The sequence below is a fragment of the Macrotis lagotis genome, chromosome X (assembly GCF_037893015.1).
Source record: "Macrotis lagotis isolate mMagLag1 chromosome X, bilby.v1.9.chrom.fasta, whole genome shotgun sequence".
In the NCBI taxonomy this organism is placed as follows: Eukaryota; Metazoa; Chordata; class Mammalia; order Peramelemorphia; family Peramelidae; genus Macrotis; species Macrotis lagotis.
The window spans coordinates 18,668,540-18,688,653 of record NC_133666.1 but is presented as its reverse complement, the minus strand read 5'-3'; the positions used below and the strand labels follow the sequence as shown (position 1 = coordinate 18,688,653).

At 39.8% G+C, this 20,114-nt stretch overlaps 1 pseudogene; it reads left to right on the top strand.

Moving 5' to 3' along the window:
• Positions 1-16,368: 16,368 nt before the first annotated feature.
• LOC141498617 (10 kDa heat shock protein, mitochondrial pseudogene) lies at positions 16,369-17,327 on the top strand (annotated as a pseudogene).
• The last annotated feature ends 2,787 nt before the right edge of the window (positions 17,328-20,114 follow it).

Below are 20,114 nucleotides of genomic sequence, written 5' to 3'. Positions count from 1 at the left end.
GGACTGGATTTGAACTCCTGTTCTTCTGACTCCAAAGCCAGTGCTCTATCCACTGCACCACCTAACTGGAGGACCATTGAATGAAGCAGCAGATGTCCAGGACACTAAGTCCAATTGGATCTTATTCAATAATAAGCACAGACCCTTTGGGACATATGTACTCTCTGGCATTAAAGCCTTCTAGAACCACTCTATACTTTGAACCTCAGAAGGATCCCACTTTATACAGAAACACAATTCAGTAACTAAAGAGATAAACTGAAAGAAATGGATTCTGGGAATTCCTTCATGGGCAGTCCGATTTTGTAGTTATGGGCTCAGAAACACTAAGACCTAATGATTTGTTACCAAAACAAAGTGTAGGTCTAGTATTGATTCTGTTTTAGTCCCTCAGAAACAATATTGATCCATAAAAGATGCATTTCAGACCTTCATATTGAAAGCATAAAGTATTTCCAGCTCATTGATGAATAGACACTGTATATCATTTGGGGCTTTAATGAGATCTTTTTTTTCTCTTAGCCAAGAGACGCTTCGTCCTCCAGGAGAGAGTCAAAGTAGATTTTGTAATTGAAAGTTTAATATAAATGTGTTTCCATTGCAGTTTATAAAAAGAACACAGAAAAGGGAAACAAAATGCCATGGAAGATTCATTTTTGGAAAATGAGTGATGGCTCAAATGAATCCGTTGGAGTGTTCAGAGAGAAGTAGCTCCCCCTCTGCTTTCCTGGCTGCTTGGGGAAAACAAACCAGGATACTAAATAAGTGTTTGGTGCCATTTTTGTGCATAACTTGAAAAGGAGAATAGAAAAGGTTTAGGAATTCCCATTCTGCTTCTAAACCCAACTTCCTATCATGACTTGTTACATATGAAGGGAAACATGGTCATTTCAGGGTTGGGTTCAGAAATGCTCCAAATTGGGTACCTGCTATCCCTCATTAGAGAGAAGCATCACAATGGCTTGTTGCCGATGAATGCTACCACCTCTGGGGGATACATGACTTGTTCTGCCTTGATGGAAATAAGAGGAATGAGAGGATCCACTTAATCACTTTGGAAACCATAACAGATCCACCTTGCTGTGTCTGTGCTTTCTACTCAGTCAGACATAAAAGGGCAGGAGGTTGGAGCTAGTGCTCCATTTATTTCATAAAGAAGATTCAATTCCTCGATAATCTGTGACATATTGTTTATTGCCAGCTGGCTGCTGTAAGCGTAGCGCCGCCTTAGAATCAAGATGTTCCGAGTTCAGGTTTCATTTCAGACACATATTGTGTGACCATACTCAAGCAACAATGTGGCAGACAACATTTAAAGACTATAAATTGTAATTAAGTTGCTGATCTGTATTGGTAGGTAGAGTTTCCACTCTAAAAGTCCCCTACATTAATGAAATCATAGAACCAAACCAAAAAAAAAAAAAATTAGAAGGTAATTTGGGTACAACTACCCCACTATGTATCTCCAAAGAAAAATGAAATGGATCAGCCTGTATATGAAGTTGGTCATGTCACAAATCCCATTCAGTGGAGAAAAAAGGAATGTCATCATAGAAGATAGATTTATGAAATAATTCAAGAATAAAAGGGAAGAATAACTGAATCGATAGTTCACAACATTTGAGTGAAGTTCAGCAGAGACAGAAATAGAAATGATACTTTAATTGAAATATACTACAGGCCATCTGAACAAAAGTAGAAACTATACCAAATTTAGGAAATATCACACTTCCAAAGCATGAAGGCATGAAATGATAGTGATGTGGGACTTCACTTATTCAGACATCTGCTGGACCTATGCAAGACAAAACAATTAATTCTTCAATGGTTGTCCTCCATGATAATTTTACCCTTCTAAGGGTAAAATCTGGACCTGATTTGAAACAATAAGGAGTGTCCATTTGATGAGATAGAAATGATGGAAACCTTGGGAAGAAATGAGTCAGTAGTCTTAGAATTTGAAATTAGAATATTAGAATAGAAAAAGAGGAGAAAGATGACAATAGTCATCCACCCCAAGTTATGGGAGAAGAGATTTCAAAAGGTTCAAAGAAAGGGTAGTTTTCCTAATATTTCTAATATGTCAGAGAATTCAATCCAGGAGAAACAGGAAACTCCCAAGAAGGAAATTGTGAATTATACAAAGAGAAAAATTCTAATGAGAAGCATTTTTAAAATGACATTTCATATCTTTTAGTAATTTGTCTGTAATTTCTACCCTTAGAGAGTTTATATACCTTGAATATCAAAGGCTTAAAGGTGGGAAATAGATTGTTGCATACAGAAACCATGCTCATCTTTTTTTCTGTCAAAGAATAATACTTGGATTTGAATGGATTGAACAAAAATTGGTAATAGGGAATTGAAACTAAGGTTAGAAATTGCAAACAAGTCATTGACTTCCCTTTGGGAAGGTTTGCTCATGTCCAAGTCAGTAAGACTAATTTTTAACTCATCAAAAGCACTCACAAAATTCCATTAACCATCCAGAAGTTGGCACATGGAATGGGCAGAAGAGTACAAACAATGCATTTGGCACAATCAAGCCTAACATAGAGAAGCAGCATTTCCAAGCTCAGTCTTCATGGGGAATTGGGGCTCAGCTGGTATCCTGAGGGTCCACTGACCTGAATGCTGTTTTGTTTCACTGGACCCCAGGTGTTGGCTTCATCTCTCAGCACCAATCCGGACAGACCATTGCCATTGCCTTACTTTATACAACAGAACTGTCAGATCTAGCCTCATTGACAACTTTCAAGGGGTGGTTTCGGCTACACTGGCATATGAGAATATAGCTGGGTCAGGTACTGGGGCCTTTGCCAGAACTGAGGAATGCCTCAGTGACTCTATATCTCCTCCTCCTCCTTTTCTTCTTCTCCCTTCTTGTACTTCTTGTTCTTGTTTTTATACTTGTTCTTCTCATCTCCTGTCTCTGTCTTTCTTTCTCTCTGTCCGTTTGCCTGTTTCTCTCCCTCCATTTCTGCTTCCAACTCTCTGTCTCTGTCTAGTTCTGTCTGTGTTTCCATCTTCCTCTCTCTCTCTCTCTTTCTCTCTGTCTCTGTCTCTGCTTCTATCTCTGTCTCTCTGTCTCTCTGTATGTCTCTCTATCTCTCTGTCTCTCCCTCCTTTTCTCTCTCTCTGTCTCTGACTCTGTCTTTCTCCCTCTATCTCTTTCAATCTCTGTCTCTCTCTATCTCTCTGTCTCTCTCTCTCTCTCTCTCTCTCTCTCTCTCTCTCTCTCTCTCTGCCTGTATTTATTTCTGTCTCCATCTCTGCCTCCATCTCTCTCTATCTCTGTTTTTCTGTCTCTGTGTCTTTCTGTCTCTATCTCTACCTCCATCTCTCTTTATCTCTATTTTCTTGTCTCTGTCTTTCTGTCTCCACCTCTGCTTTCATCTCCCTCTGTCTCTGGGTCTATTTTTCTGTCTCTATGGTCCTGCATCTTCTTCTCTGTGTCTCTCTGTTTCCACCTCTCTCCTCTCCCTCTCTGTCTCTCTGTTTCCATCTCTCTGTGTCTCTCTTCTCTCTCTTTACTCAGAGATCTTTTCTAAAAGGGCCTGTTCTTTGTAGGGGAATTTGAACTGTCTGATCTTTCTTCATTTCGCATTCTTCACTAAACTGGAAGGATACTGACAATCTATCTAAAATAGTTCACACCCACATCCACCTATGTACACAAACACATCCCACACATGCATGTACACACAAACACACAGATTGGACTGCCTGGTTTCTGAAGAAGCAAGTTTGGCATCCAGCACATCCCTCGTGTCTTGGGTCATTCACAGAAGATCACACCAGCCTCAAACAAGATCCTAGACAGCTGCATCCATAGCAATCTCCAAATTGAGATTTTGCAGGAAAGAAAGGAACGTCTAAAATTAAAGAGATCCAGAGAAGCATCTGCTACTCCCAGCAAACACCTGCAGTTGCTAAAAAGGATTTTGATATTTAAATAAAATGGGAGCCAAGAAACAAAAACGAGGCCGTTGAAGCTATTCCAATACAAGCAGAGTCATATCTTGAGTTTCAGTCTTGCTAAGGAAGTGAGGGAGAAGGGGCATTTAGGCTCATGACTTTGGAGGGAGAGGATAGGAAGCAATAGGATCATACATTTGAAGCTGAAGGGTACCTTAGAAGGGATCTAGTCCAATCCCCAACTTTTACAGAGGAGTAACATGAGACCCAGGGAGTGGAAGGGACTTGTCCAGCATCACACAGGTAGCAAATGACTAATTTTAGATTTCAATTGTCGTGTCCCTGTGGATTCAGTGTTCTTGCCACTGGAAAATCAATTGTCTTAGATGGATTTTCTACTTGGGTGTAGTGAAAGCATGAAGGAAAGAGAAGAATCTTTCTTCTCCCCCTATTGGTCAAAGAGCATGTGCCTTTCCACCCCCATTATTATTAAGATGGTACAATAATCATAGTATTAGATAGAATTCCATAGCACTTTAAGGTTTGCATAGTGTTTTACAGATATGATCTCATTTCATCCTCACAACCACCCTGGAAGGTGGGTGATAATGTTATTCCCAATCTACAGATGAGGAAAATGAGATAAATAGAGGTTAAGTGACTTGTCCACCTTCACCCATCTTGGAAGTGTCCAAGGTTGGACATGAACTCAAGTCTACCTGACTCTAGCCTTGGTTCTCTATCCACCACATCACCTGGCTGTTTTCTCTTCCAGTGCATAAGCTTCCCCCTGTCCTATCTATGTCTTCTTTGGCATATTTTCAAAAATAAACTCTTCATCTTCCCACCAAACTAAAGGCCTTCCTCTTTTTCTCTCTGAAGAGTAAGCACTGAATATGGAGGAAACATACATCTATCTTCCCTTATTCACACTGCATGGACTACTAATCTTTTCTAATCATAAATGTCCTTGATGGTGCATCAGTGGTAACATGCAACTTTTTTTAGGTTTTTTCAAAGCAAATGGGGTTAAGTGGCTTGCCCAGGGCCACACAGCTAGGTCATTATTAAGTGTCTGAGACCGGATTTGAACCCAGGTACTACTGACTCCAGGGCCGGTGCTTTATCCACTCCACCACCTAGCCGCCCCAACATGCGACTTTTGACCCATGCAAAGCATTTGTCTGCATAGTCTTTTGGATTTTAGATCATTTAAATTTTTCAAGATCCTGAAACTCCCTGATTTCCAGTTATATGGAATCACATAGAAAATATGGGTGTTAAGTGATGAAATTTTGAAGCAGTGAAGCCAGTAGTAACCCTGCTCGAAAAATTAGGTTAAAGCAGTTAATGTAGAGGGACATTCCTATACCCCACCACTAGCCCTACAAATACACACTTGTACGTGGTTCACTGAAGGTGAAGTATTCCAAGTTCACATTCTTCCTTGAACTTGCTTCTGCTTACAAACAACAGATGACACCCCTTAAAAATATGTGAAGTATGAATTGTCAGCCAGAAAACGACTTCTTCAAGGTCAAAGCATTTAGTTATATCACATAATAAGAAAAGTAGTCCTAGAGCAATACCCCCATACCTGGGACATCATTGATGTTGTTGGCCAGTGGTGTCTGATTCTTCATGACCCCATTTTCTTGGCAAAGCAACTGGAGTGGTTTACCATTTCTTTCTCCAGAACATTTTACAGGAGAGGAAACTGGGACAAACTGAGGCAGACAAACTCAGGATCATACAACTAGTAAGTGTCTGAGGTCAGATGTGAACTCAAGAAGATGAGTTCCTGACTTCAGGACCAGCATTCTATTCTACTGAAGTGTCACTCGCTGCCCCTAGAGGATACTCTCCCACAAATACTCAATCCAGTGGAAAGAGTAGATACACAAAGAGTGTATGAGGAGAATATATCTGCTGAAGGGCAACGCATACTTTTCCCACTACGGAGTTATCAATGATATCCTATTATTTTAGCTCTCATGAAGAAATTTAATAGCTAGCACATACATCACCATTATATAATATACAACGTACATGGAAGGGACAGCTAGATTACAGTATAGTGGATAGAGTGCTGGGTCTAGAGTCAAGAAGACTCATTTTCATGGGTTCAAATCCAACCTCAGATACTGGCTATGTGACCTTGGACAAGTCACTTCACCCTGTTTGACTCCATTTCCTACTCTGCAAAATGAACTAGAGAAGGAAACGGCAAATTACTCTAGTATCTTTGCCAAGAAAAGCCAAAATGGATTCAGCAAAATTTGGTCACAACTGAGCAACAACAAAAAGTAGTCCCTATTTTCTTACATAACTCATACTCAATTCCTTCACAACTGGAATTGGTTGAAAGATCATACATTAATTTGGACTAAGAAGAAGGAGATAAAATCATAGTTGAATAATTCTGTTATCACTATTGGCAATAAAGATTCCACTATCTTTTGTAAGAAGTGGATCTGTTCCTTCTTTATTTTTCTTGTTCCAAACTTAGCTAAATAAGTGCTTACCCTTAGAACTCATCTAAAGCAGGGAATGTCTGACCCATGGCTACATAAGGCAGGTGAAATCATTTGATCTGACTCTGCCAAGGAAACCACAGTTGGGACTCAAAATTCAATAAATCTAGGAGCTTTTTAGGGGTGATTTAATTAAATGTTTGACCAAATATAGCAGGTTAAGTTAATCATTTTGGCCAGTGATAGATGTTATACATTGCCAAATGATCCTAGGAAGAAAAGAGGTTCCCCATCCCTGATTTAAAACTTCATGGGCCATAACAATACTAACAGCATTCTTTTAGGATTACATCAGTGTTTTGATTCATGCTCCAATACATGCTCTCTCTTAGATTGTTTTTCCAGGCTGTCCTTTTAAAATCTGAGTTCATTGGAGAGCTCCCCATAGTGATATTGATTCTACATCTTCATCTTTTTTTCCTCCATCAGGATCATTCAGGATGCTGCCGTTGTTCAGTTGTTTCATTCATGTTTTACTCTTTTGGAGCCCTTTTGGGTTTTTCTTGACAAGGATACTGGAGTGGTTTGCCATTTCCTTCACCAACCCATTTTACAAATAGGGATATGGAAGCAAATAGAGTTAAGTGAGGCTGGATTTGAACTCAAGAAGCTAAGAATTACTGACTCCAGGACTGGCAATCTACCTACTGTGTCACCTAACTGCCCTTCACATGGGATAGTATCATCTAAACTGAATTTTGTAGAGTCTTCTATCTAGGGATGCACTGGTAAATGTTTAACAATTAGTTCTTCAAAAATGCATGATACATTTTTAAGTTTAATCTGCATATCAACATTTCCCCCATCTCTTTCTTAAGTCTAGAAATCAACAAAACAACAAAACTAGTCCTGATTCATAGTGTTTGCTAATTTCTTAGGAGTATAAATGCTCAGCATTTAACAATATGCTCAGCATTTAACAATTGGCTCACATAAGTCACTGGTTTCAGATTGGGCTTCAAGACACACCTGCTCCTATCCCTTTGAGTCAATTTTCTCTTTATGGTCCCTGGTCTGGGAATTAAGTATCACTTCTTTGCAATTTCTGAAACACTTCTTTTTAAAGACCAGGATCCATGTATGACCACATGAAATGTTCTCATCTTTGGCCATTGTGAATTTGGATATGCTATGGTCATTTTCACTACCTCTGTCACCTGGAAGATAAATACCACATGTAGTCTCATTTTTTACAATCATGGGAAAGAAATGAGGCATTTTAAGCAGCTTAGCTATGTTTAAGAAGATTGTCCATGACAGATTTGGGAATGTAATCCAGGTGCCCTTCTCTCATCCCTGTGATCTACCCTTTCCACTTCACTGTTTCTCAGTGGCATGTATTTGACAGGCCACTGAGGATCAATAATCCTGTGTTTGGAATCAGTTGCATCTGGGGTTCTGAAAAAATTCAATCCTGTCAATGGTATTACAGTTTTCATTTTGATTGTTAAAACACATAAGCTGATGGAGGTTTTTTTTTTTCCTTCCTTTTGTTTCTTTCTTCTTTCCTGTACAGTGATTGTGTATTTCCTACAGCTTGTCGCCTTCAAAGAGCAGTTTGGGATTCTCTGGGGGTTAAATCTTAAATTACTTCACAAAAGATTTTACTAGCAAGGCTTCAGCTGAGTGAGCAAGTGAACTGTCTGAAGTATGCTTCATTCTATATGTGCTATAATCAATCAAATTGACTGACAGACATTTGCAATCAGTTTACCAGGAAAAAAACTTCAAAAGTCCTTTGGTCTTACCAGTTCTTCTTGTACTTAGGATTTACTTCAAAAAATAAAGTATGTTTATTAATGAAGTTCTTTTCCCCTTCCAAGCATCAAACCAACAGCTTGGATTTTCCATAGGAGAGCTACAGTCTCTCCTTGATAAGTAGATGTAAGTTCCAGGGGAATTAATTAGCATGATAGCATTGAGATGAGTATGCTTTTTTTCTGTGAGCATAATTTCAAGTTTTAAGCATTCTTTCATGCTGCTTTTTGTTTTTACATCACCTTCACTTCCCAATATATCCCTCCCCTTTGTAAGATGGAAATATAAAAAGGAGAAAAATTATTCAGTAAAACTAACATTATATGGAGCCCACATCCACAGAATCTGCAAAGAAGAAAGGGAGTTGCATTCCCTTACCTCTTCTTTGGATCCAAATTAAATCCGTATACTTACACAGAGTTCACTTTCTTTGTTATTTTTTCTATTTGCATCGTTGTAATTATTGTGCATATTGTTTTCTTGGTTCTGATTACTACACTTCACATCAATTCATAGAAATTTCCTCGTTTCTTGGTATCATCTTTACTTCCAGGGCATATGCTTGTGTGTTCCTATGTTTCTATTTCTATCTGTGTATCTAATTGTGTTTCTGTGTATGTCTGTGTGGTGTGTTTGTTTCTATATCTGTGTGTTTGTCTTTCTGTCTGTGTATGGCTGTGGGGGGTGCTATGTGTGTCTCAGTGTGTGTGTCTCTATGTGTGGTATGCATGTCTCTGCATGCGTCTGTGTCTCTATGTGTGTTGTTTGTTATGTGGCTGTGTGTGTCTCTGTATGTCTATGTTTATATGTGCCTGTGTCTGGTCTTTGTGTTAGGGTGTGTGACCGAGTGGTGTGTGAATGTGGTAGGTGTACTTCTGTGTGCTTGTGGTGTGTATGTGTCTATGTGTATCAGTAGTGCCTTTAAATATCTTGTGTCTGGGTGTATCTGTTTGTCTATCTGTGTGTGTCTGATTATGTGTCTGGTTGTGTTTGGGATTATATCTCTGTGTGTCTATATATGTGTGTGTCTCTGTTAAAGTTGTATGTATGTGTATATATGTCACTGTGTTTGTTTTTCTATCTCTGTGTGTCTGTGTATTTCTGCATCCTGGTTGTAGGTGTCTGTGTGTGTCTCTTTGTGTATGTCTATGTTTGTCTTTGTATGTATGTCTGTGTGTCTATGTGTTTATGTTTTTCTGTACATGGTGTGAATTTAATTTATGTCTGCCTGTGTCTGTGCACGCATCCATTTGGTATATGTGTCTTTGTGTGTTGTGTATTTTTTATATATGTCTTGGACTGTGTCTGTGTTTGTGTATATATCTAAGTGAATGTGCTGGCTTGTGTGTCTTTGTGTGGTTATGTGTGTGTCTGTATCTCTGTGTGTCTGTGTTTATGTAGTATGTGTGGTCTGTATGTTTGTATATGTGTTTGTGGTGGTGTCTGTGTATCTCTGTGTATGGTTTGTGCATCTGTGTGTGTCTTTGTGTGTGTGTTGGTGAGTTTCTGTGTGTATATTATCATGTGTATCTGTTTCTGTCTGTGTGTATACATGTATATATCTTTGTGTGTATTTCTGTGTGTGTTTCTGGGTGTGATATGTATATTTGTGTTTGATGTGTGTCTGTGTGCTGTGTTGTGTGTTTGCATGTGGGAATGTGTATGTCTAAGTGCATGTTTATTTGCCTCTATGTCTGTGTGTGTGGAGTGTGTGGAGTGTGTGTCCGTGTGTGTGATATGTCTGGGTATATCTTGTGTGCTTTGATTGTGTCACTGTGCATTTCTGTATGATATGAGTGTTTGTATGTTTGTGGTTTATATTTGTGTGGATGCCTGTGTATCCCTGTCTTTGTGGCTTTGTGTCTGTGTCTGTGGTCCCTGCTTGTGGTGTGAATGTGTCTGTGTGTGTCAGTGGCTGGATCTGTGTATATCAGCATGTGCCTATATTTCTGTTTCTGTGTTTCAATTTCTGTGTGTATGTGTTTCTTCATGTGTCTCTGTGTGTGCCTGTGTGATGTGTATCTTTGTTTCATTGCATCTGTGTGTTCTGTGTGTCTCCATATGTGGACATCCATGTTTATTAGTGTTTGTTGTATATGTGTGTTGGTGTGTGGTATTTGGGTCTATCTTTGTGTGTTGGTGTGTGCATGTCTGTATGTGTCTTTCTTTCTGTTTCAGTTTGTATCATGAGTGTGATTTGTGTATGTGTGTGTGTGCTCTTGTGTGTTTCTCTGTTTCCCTCAGACTATATCTGTATGACTATGTGTATGTATGTGTGGTATTTGTGTCAGTGTGGTAAAAATGTGTGGTAGGTGTGTTTGTGTGTGTGTGTTTGGGGGTGGGAGTGTCTGTGTGTTGGTGTCCATATGTGTCTTTGTGTTCCACTATGACTGTGTATGTGTTCCTCTGGGTCTGTCTGTCTGTATACCCCACCATGTCTGTCTGTGTGTCTATATCTCTGTCTTTCTGAGTGTTCCTCTGGCTCTGTCTGAGTGTCTATCTGTCTTTCCTTCTGTGCCTGTCTATGTGAACCTCTCAGTCTTTGTGTGTGTGCATGTATGTGCATGTGTGTGTAGCTCTCTGTTTCTTCCACTGTGTCTGTCTGTATGTCCCTGTGAGTCTGTCTGTATTTCTGTTTCTTTCTGTGTTTCTATGTGTCTCTTTTTTTGTCTCTGTGTGCCTCTGTGTATGTTGTGTCTTTGTGTGTGCTGATTATTTCTGTCTCTATGTTTGCATATGTTGTATGTTATGTTTCTTTGTGTGTATCTCCATGTGCAGTATGTGTCCTTACTTGCCATGTGTATCTCTATGTGTGCCTGTGTGTTTGCATGTGTCTCTTGTTTGTATGTGTCTCTTTGTCAGAATGTTTCTGTGTAGTTTCTATGAGTGTCTGTGACTGTGTGTTTCTTTTTCTGTTTTTGTGTCTATATTTGTGTGTCTTTCTGTGTATGTCTGTATATATCTATGTATTTGTATTACTTTCTGCATGTATGATGTGTTTTGTGTATTTCTGTGTGTAGTATGTGTCTATATATATATTGTGTATGTCAGGGTGTATTGTGTTTGCTTCTGCATATGCCTGGGTGTACCCTTTTTTTGTCTGTGTGTATGCCCTGTGTGTCTGTTTCTATACGTCTCATTTGTGTCTATGTGAGTATATGTCTTTCTGTTTGTGTCGTGTGTGTCTTTGTGTGGTGTCTGTTTTTGTTTCTGTCTTTATTGTTTGTTTCTTTGCATATCTGTATGTGTCTATGTGTCTATGACTGTGTCTGTGTTAACTGTGTGTGTTGTGGGAGTATGTGTCTGTGTGTGTCTGTTTTGGTATGTATCTATATTTCAGGGGTATCTATGTTTCTTTATGGTGTGTGTGTGTAGAGGGGTATGAGTATGTGTGTGTCTTTCTGTGTATATATCTGTGTGTGTCTATGTGTTGTTGTGCATGTGTCTGGAAGTGTGCCTCTGTGTCTCTGGATATGGTGTGTATCTGTATTGTGTATGTGTGTGGTGTGCAGGTGTTTCTCATGTGCCTGTGTTTTTGGTGTGTATGTGTCTCTGTGTGTAGTATATGTTTGTACATATCTGTGTTATCTATGAGTGTCTGGGTCCTAAGAGGTAGGCAAGCCTCAGTCCAAAGGGACAGGTGATGGCCTCCATTGCCTTCAGCTGATTGAAAGGGACTCAGGTTCAGATCTCTGAAACTGGAGTGGTGGAAACAGGCATCAAGAGGCAGCCAGTGCAATAATGTACTCACTGCCAGAAAAGCCTGCAGGAACCCAGGAAGACTTCTCTTTCCTCAGTGAAGGGCAGGTCACCCTGGAATGGGTTCACCCTGAGAGAAAGGAACACCTGGTCTCGGTTCTAGCCACATCTATTGAGATGCTCCTAATAGCAGAGCACTATAACCCTAAGAATGACACGTTGGCATTGTCCCTATTAGCTATTGTCAATTGTATCATAAGATAAATAGCTCACAATTCAAAGATGGAAAGTTTGAGAGGAAAAATAGAGATGATTAGGCCATCAAGAGACAGGTTAGGATCTATTGGGTTGTCGCCAGATATCACATGATGGTGGTTCCCTGGCATTGATGAAGCGCCACCATGATGCCTCACTGATGCAGAAGGAAGAGAAACCAATTTAATATCAAGAAATTCTCACAGCAGTCCAATCATCTCCAATAATGCTGTTTCCTAACAATCAGGCCCTGGGGTGGAATGAATTTGGTAAAGGCAAGTGAGAAGGGTGCCTTGTGCAATATACCTCTCACTATAATAAATATATTGTATGACTGACACTACCAATCACTTTGTTGGCCAGTGTAGTTCTCTTCTATGCCGAAGGAACAATAGTCATCTGGATGTGTCTTTGTGTATGTTTGTATGTGCATTTGTATATAAAGTGTGTGTATCTATGTGTGTCTGTGTATGTCTGAGTTTCTATATCTCTGTATGTGTCTGTGTGTGATGTGTGTAACTGGGATTGTGTTTGTGTGATGTGTCTGTGTGAGGTCTGTGTGTTTTTGTTTGTGGTATGTGTCTGTGTGTCTGTGTATGTGTCTTTAGGTGACTGTCTCTGTGAACATCTGTTTGAGTCTCGGTATGTCTTTGTGGGTGTGGTGTATGTGCTTCTGTGTTTATGTGTTCATGTTTTTTCCTATGGTATATGTCTTTGTGTTTGGTGTGTGTCTGTTTGTATCTGTGCTTGGGAGCATGTGTGTGTTTTTGATGTGTGTTTTTGTGTGCCTCTGTGTCTGTGTATGTCTTTGTGTGGTGCATGTGTCTTTTTTGTTTGTATTTGTGTCTGTGCATATTTTTCTGTGTCTGTGTGTGTGATATGTGTGTCTGCATGCTTGTGGCTATATGTGTATGCCTGTGTTTGTATTTGTGTCCATGTGTGTCTCTGTCTGTGTCTATGTGTGTATCTGTGTATGTGTGAAGATGAGACCCAAGCAGACCATACGGGCACTATTCGAAAGCCTACCTACCCTACATTCCCAGGAAGTGAAACATTTGTTAATGTCCTACCCAAGGCTGTTATTTTTAAAAAAATTACTATCTTTCTCTTTACATCACATATATTTCCAGCTATATTCCTTTTTCACACATACTCAGGATGCTACCTCATGGAGCCAAACTTTCCAAAGAAAGAATATTAAAGCACAATTCAACAAAACCCATTGACGGCATCTGACAGTATATTCAATATTCCACAACCACTGTCTTCCACCCCTGCTGTGATGGGAAGGCAGTACATTTGCTCAATTCTTTGCAGACTCAACCTGGGTTATTAAAATCACATTCTGTACAGTTTCATCTTCCTGCTCTCTCCCTTTACATTGGTATAATCATTGTGTATATTGTTTTCCTGGTTCTACTTATAACACTGTTCCTCAGTTCAATCCATCCATCAACAACCATTTTAAGCACTTACTAAATACTTTACAATGCACTGGAAATACAAACAGCAGGGATGAAATTAGCCTTCCTCGGAAGGTGATTATATGCTATAGGGGAAGACAGGTACATATATAAGAATGTGCACAATAAATTTATAGAGAATGAATACAAATACAAGGAAGTTCTATACAGAGTAGTTTGGGAGGGAGATAACTAGCAATAAGGAGGCCCGGGAAAGACTTCATCTAGACAGAGGCACTTGAACTGCCTCCGGAAGGATGAGAGGAACTGGAACTCTGAGGCTGAGATGGGAGGGAATACACTGCAGGAATGAAATACAGCCAATGCAAAGCCCTGGAAAGAGGAGGTGGAGAATTCTGTGTGAGGAGCAGAAAGACCATTTTGGTTGCATTGCAGAGTGCAGGGAGTGGAGTTAATGTATTTCCAATGAGGTTGGAAAGATATATTGGGACCAAGTTGGGAAAGGTTCAAAATCTTAAAAAGATCTTATTTTATTCTGGTGGTAATAGGAAGATCTAGAGGTGAGTAGAGCAGTCATGTGATTGGATCTGCACTTAAGGGAAAGTGATTTAGCAACAATGCTGAGGATGCACTGGTGTGGGGAGAATGAGGTACAGAGATCAATCAAGAGATTGTGTCAGTAATCCAAGTGGCACGTGATGTGAGCCTTGAACTAAAATGGTCGCTGTAAATGAGAGAAAGGGAGTCAGATGCTAGAGATGCTGTGGCAGTAGAAGCAACAAGATGTGGTAACAGAGTGGATATGTGGGGTGATGGAAGAGGACTGGGACTGTCTCTGGCTCCCAACTAATTTTGCTTCCCTTGATGACATAGGGTCACTACTCTCACAACTCAGACTTTCCCTATCTACTAGTTCTTTGCCATATGAAAATATGCCTAAGTCTTTCCACTCCTTAAAAAACAAACCCTTTATTAGATGCAACAATTCCCTCAAGATATTATCCTAATATCCCTTTTTCCTTTTTCAGCTAAGGAGAATGCTTTAACACTTTAGTGATTTGTGAGGGATGAATCCAAGATGATGAGTGAAGTCAACAATTTTGCCAAGCTTTTCTCAATTTACCCCCCCCAAACAACTTTTGAGAACACTTCAAATCAAATTCTGAGTGGGATAACCAAGAACAAGTCACAATAAGCCATTTTTTCAGCCTAGTGCAGCTTAGACAGACGGAAATAGAGGTCTCTGGATACTGGGGTGAGAGCTGGTCCAAAATAAAATGTGGTAGAAACAGCACTGGCTGTGGGCCCTGGAGACTGCAGTGGCAGCATGGTGGTTGCAATACTGGAAGTGGTCAGTGGCTAGGGTTGAAAAGGAAACTGTATACCTAGTCAGAAAAAATATTTCAGGTAGATTTCTATGCTAGCACTGGGTAGAAGATCAGGTTCCATTTTGTAACTCTAATACCTAGTACCCAGTTTCAGGTCCCAGATTCAGAGCAGATTAGAGAAGCTGTGGCCATGAGGGAGCAAGGTAAGGATCAGACAAAGGAGGCATTAATCAGTTTGAAACACAGATTACCCTACCTTGGAAGGATTGAAAACTTACAGGTGTAAAAATGGCAGGACTTAAAAACTGGAAACTTGGAACAATTACCTCCTCCAACTAACAGAGACTAGCAAAGTCCAACTCTAAAATAAAGTTCAAAGTCAAGAAATAGGCTGGAAAAATGAGCAAAAAACAAACAAAAAAGAACATGATCATAAATAACTACTATAATGACAGTAAAACTCAAGTCTCAGACTCAGAAGGAGACAATATAGCTCAAAACACAGATTGAACACAAGCTTGATAAGATCCTAGAAGCAATAACATTAATAGATTTTTAAAAGACAAAAGAAATTAAAACCCAAATAAGAGTAGTAGAGAAAAAATTGAGAAAAGAAATGAGAGTGATGTAAGAAAATAATGAAAAGAGAATTACTTAGTAAAAAGAGGCACAAAAAATAACATTGGTGCAAGATCTTCTGTTTGCAGATGATTGTGCCCTCAATGTAGCCTCTGAAGCTGAGATGCCACAAAGTATGGATTGATTCTCTGCTGCTTGTGCTTATTTTGATCTAACAATGAACACCAAGAAAATGCAGGTGCTTCATCAGTCAGCACCACATTATTCATACGTGGAGCCATCGGTTATAGCAGAGGGAAGTTTTGAGTAATGTGGATAAGTTCAATCACCTTGGAAATGTTCTTTCCGGGGAGATACACATTGACAATGGGGTTATCACAGTCATTGCCACAGCAAGCTCAATATTTTGGAAATTCCAAAAGTCGGCGTGAGAGAGAAGAGGCATTAGATTGATCGCCAAACTGAAGGTCTATGGAGCCGTTGTGCTGACCTCATGGCTATATGCCCAAGGAACCTGGACAATTTATCAGCACCAAGTCAGGAAACTGAGTCACTTCCATTTAAGGTCTAAGGAAGATTCTGAAGATCACCTGGCAGGAGAAGATATCAGACCCTTCCCGAGTTAAACTATCTAGCACCAAAAGCCCAGAAAGATCTTCTATTTCCCCTTCCCCCAAAGTGGATCTGAGTAGCGGCCTGAAGGACGAATAGCTTGGGCAAGATAGGGGGTGGGGACGTGCCTGTGCAGAAGTTAGTCTTCTCCCTCATGATGTTCACATGTTCACGGCTCGGGTTATGAATCTACCGGTGCCAGGGAAGGGACGGAGGGAACAGACTGAGCAAGAGAGCTAGCTGCGGGGCACTGTGGGAGTCATGGCAGGGCAGGCTTTCAGAAAGTTTCTGCCCCTCCTTGCCCGAGTTTCGATGGGAAGGAGTGCTCCTGAGACTGTTCCCAAAGGAGGTATGCTTCCAGAGAAGTCTCAAGGAAAAGTATTACAAGCAACAGTAGTGGCTGTTGGATCAGGATCCAAAGGAAAGAGTGGAGAGATCCAGCCACTTAGTGTGAAAGTTGGAGACAGAGTTCTTCTTCCAGAATATGGTGGCACCAAAGCAGTTATAGGGGACAAGGACTATTTCTTGTTTAGAGAAATATGTGGACTGAAATCTTTAATGAAGTGGCATCTGAAAGTTGCCCATTCCACTGCAATTCTGAAATCTTTGTTTCATCATGCAAATAAATTCCAGGTCTCTTGTTTTATAATAAATGGATATCTTGTGTCTCAAATAAATGAATAAACAAACAAATAAGTGAATGGATAGATAGATAGATAGATAGATAGATAGATAGATAGATAGATAGATAGATAGATAGCATTATTCCATCTAGGGCATTTACAGAGATTTACAGAATTGTTTTTGGATCATGTAGACTTTCCAAGGTAGGTCCTATTATGCCATCACCTTAGTTGGAAGTCTCCTTTATGCTACTTACAACTTTGTTCATGTTCTATTTGTCCATGATCTATATTCTATACATTTATCTATAAATGTCTATGACCAAAGGCATGGTCTATGTCCTGATCCTAATTCTTTAACAGAGGCTGTGTTTTGAAAAACATAATTAAGTGGAAACATGCTTCTTTCTCTGCTAATCATACCCATCAATTGTTGGGGATATTCTTGGTTTTCTCCTAAGAATTCTGCCCCATTTAGAATTATTTAGATGTTCAATCATTCAAACTCAGGAAAATGAGCTTTCCTTACTTCAGTCCTGTGCTCTCTCCACTATGCCACCCACCCTGATGCCCTACTCCACCACTCCTGGCTGCTAATACCTTCCTCTACACAGCTAAATTACTTTGTGTATATTTTCTTTCTTTCTTTTTTTTTTTGGATTGTTGCAAGGCAATGGGGTTCAGTGATTTTTCTCAAGGTTACACAGTCAAGTAAATATTAAGTGTCTGAGGCCAGATTTGATACCCATATGACAGATAATTCCTTCTGGGAGAAGACATGCCTCTCCTACTGAGTGGAAATAGCCTCTTTCCATTAACTTCAAAGCTGGAACTGGATGTATTTTTAAATCCACCGGAGGGAGGCATACTCACTCTAATTCTGATGCCATTTAGGATAGAAGACCTTGTTAACCTGCAGCATGGACACCTTATAATAGGGTGAATGGGATAAGGGAAGGGTTATCTTCCTCCTCATCTCATAGGCTCTGTGGCCTCAAGAAGTGAGGTAAGGCTTTGAGTCTGTTTCATTTATACTTTTGAATTCTATACATGTAGACAAGTTTTCAAGTTGGGAAATCTGGATTCCAGGCCAGATACTGCCACTAGCCTAGGTGGAAACCCTTGAGAAGTGAGTTTCCTGAGATGCAAGCCCAGGCAAGTTGGACCTGAAATTTAGTGGAGTTCTGCTATATTGGAACTTAATCTATAAATCTAATCTACTTCCCCTCCTCTGAGGCCTAAGGAGAGACAGAAAAGAATATGCCCCTAGGTGTGTCTATGGGGGGGGTTGTTTGTTTATATATTTGTTTTTCCTAAAAGATCTTTTAAATAAATATTCCTTTGTAAAAGCTAAGGTGACTGTTAAGTAGTTGAATAAAACTGGGGTGCTAAAGACCCCCTAAAAGTGAGGAAACACAATTAGGGGCTTGAGTCAATGGTATGGACCAGACACCCCTATCTCCAACTCCTTAAGTGTACCAGAGAACCCTGTAGAAAGAATAAAATGTAACACGCCTAGCCTTTGAACAATAGGAGGCCATACTAGTCAAAGTTACACAAAACTATTTGAAAAAACAAAATATACGTTAAGAAGATGAACAGTTAACATTAAGCTTCAGTCAGTTACTTTCCCCCTGTATTAAATACCCATATAATCTCCTTTTTTGATAAAGAAAGATTGTATTTATTTTGAGTTTTACAATTTTTCCCCTATTCTTGCTTCCCTCCCCCCAGCCCCCACAGAAGGCAATTTGCCAGTCTTTACCTTGTTTCCATGGTATACATTGATCCAAATTGAATGTGATGAGAGAGAAATCATATCCTTAAAGAAAAAAAGGAAAAAATATAAAGTATAAGAGATAGCAAAATTACATAGTAAGATAACAGTTTTTTCCCTCTAAATGGAAGGTAATAGTCTTTGGTCTTTGTTCAAACTCCACAGTTGTTTCTCTGGATACAGATGGTATTCTCCATTGCAGAAAGCCCCAAATTGTTCCTGATTGTGCACTGATGGAATGAGCAAGGCCATCATCCACATAATCTCTTTGAGAAAAACATGAGATATGTTGACTGAAATTTATATACTTGTAAGACAGGGCATATTTTCCAGTCAGTTTAGCAGTTATTAATGTATCCTAAATTAGACATGGATATTTTCCCCACCCCATATTTCATCCCACAACCTGACTGCATCTTTTGAAACAGACAAAACTCCTAGTCTGTCCTCCAGTACCCCCCTTAGAGAAGATGCTTAATATGTTTTGTTCTCTTTTGTTTTGTGGCAAAGCAACAGGATTATGCTTCTTGCCTAAGTTCACACAGCTAAATAATGATTAAGTGTCTGAGGTCGGATTTGAATTCAGGTCCTCCTGATTCTAGAGCTGGTACTCTATCCACTGCACCACCTAGCTACCCCTGAGAAGATGTTTAATATGAATAAGTTAAAGGGGATACAGCTATTTGGTTACTTACATCCACTCCATAAAAGTCAGAGATTAATTTTTAGGATCAAAGGAACTCTTTAGAACTTTAGAATTTTTCTGTTGATGTTGTTTCCAGTACTAAATTTCAAAATGTGGGTGTTAGGCATAGGATACCTGAGAAAGAATTCACTAGACAGTGGCTCTCTCTCAGGTAAGTAGGTATTTAATAAAATAGTAGGCACTGTGATGGTGCAGTGAGCTGAGAGTTGGAAGATACTCTAGCAAAGAGAGATCTGACATATTCTCATTAATATAGGGAGAGAAGAAGGAAGAAGAGGAAAAAGAATAATTTCAGTAGGTGATTAAATCTGGAAAGGTGAACTCTGGATGTCAGAAGTTGGTGTCATGAAGGCACAGTTAGAACTTATAATTAAGTTATAAATATGCTGGTTAAAGAGGGCTTTTGTAGATCAAAGAAGACCCCAGGTGTTGAAAATAGATAATTGAATCTCTAGGCAGACCTTCACATAAAAGGTGCAAGGGCACCTTTTTTGATGGCCTCAAGCATGTCTGGAGCAGTGGGCACTGATAACAGACAACCAGGAGACAAAAAGGTCTTGGGCAAAAGTAGAGGCAACAGAGGCAGCAATTAAGTCCTAACTAGAATTTGTCACTCTAGCAAGAAACCAGGAAGGACACCCAGAGCAGATCTGAATGTTGGGGAGAGGGCTCATTTATTGGGACACCCATCACTAGCACTTGGGTCCCTTGACAAGTTGCCAGGTCAACTTACCCTCTCTGGCTTGAGAACTCCTGAAGCTGCCACTACTTCTGTTGGAACCACTTGGTCTCACCACTAGTGTTTCATCTAAGCAAGCTCCCAGTCAGTTTCTTCCCCCATGTCATGGATCTCTCTTTCTAATGTCCTGTGTTGTCTTGGGCTACAAGAATGTCGCACAGT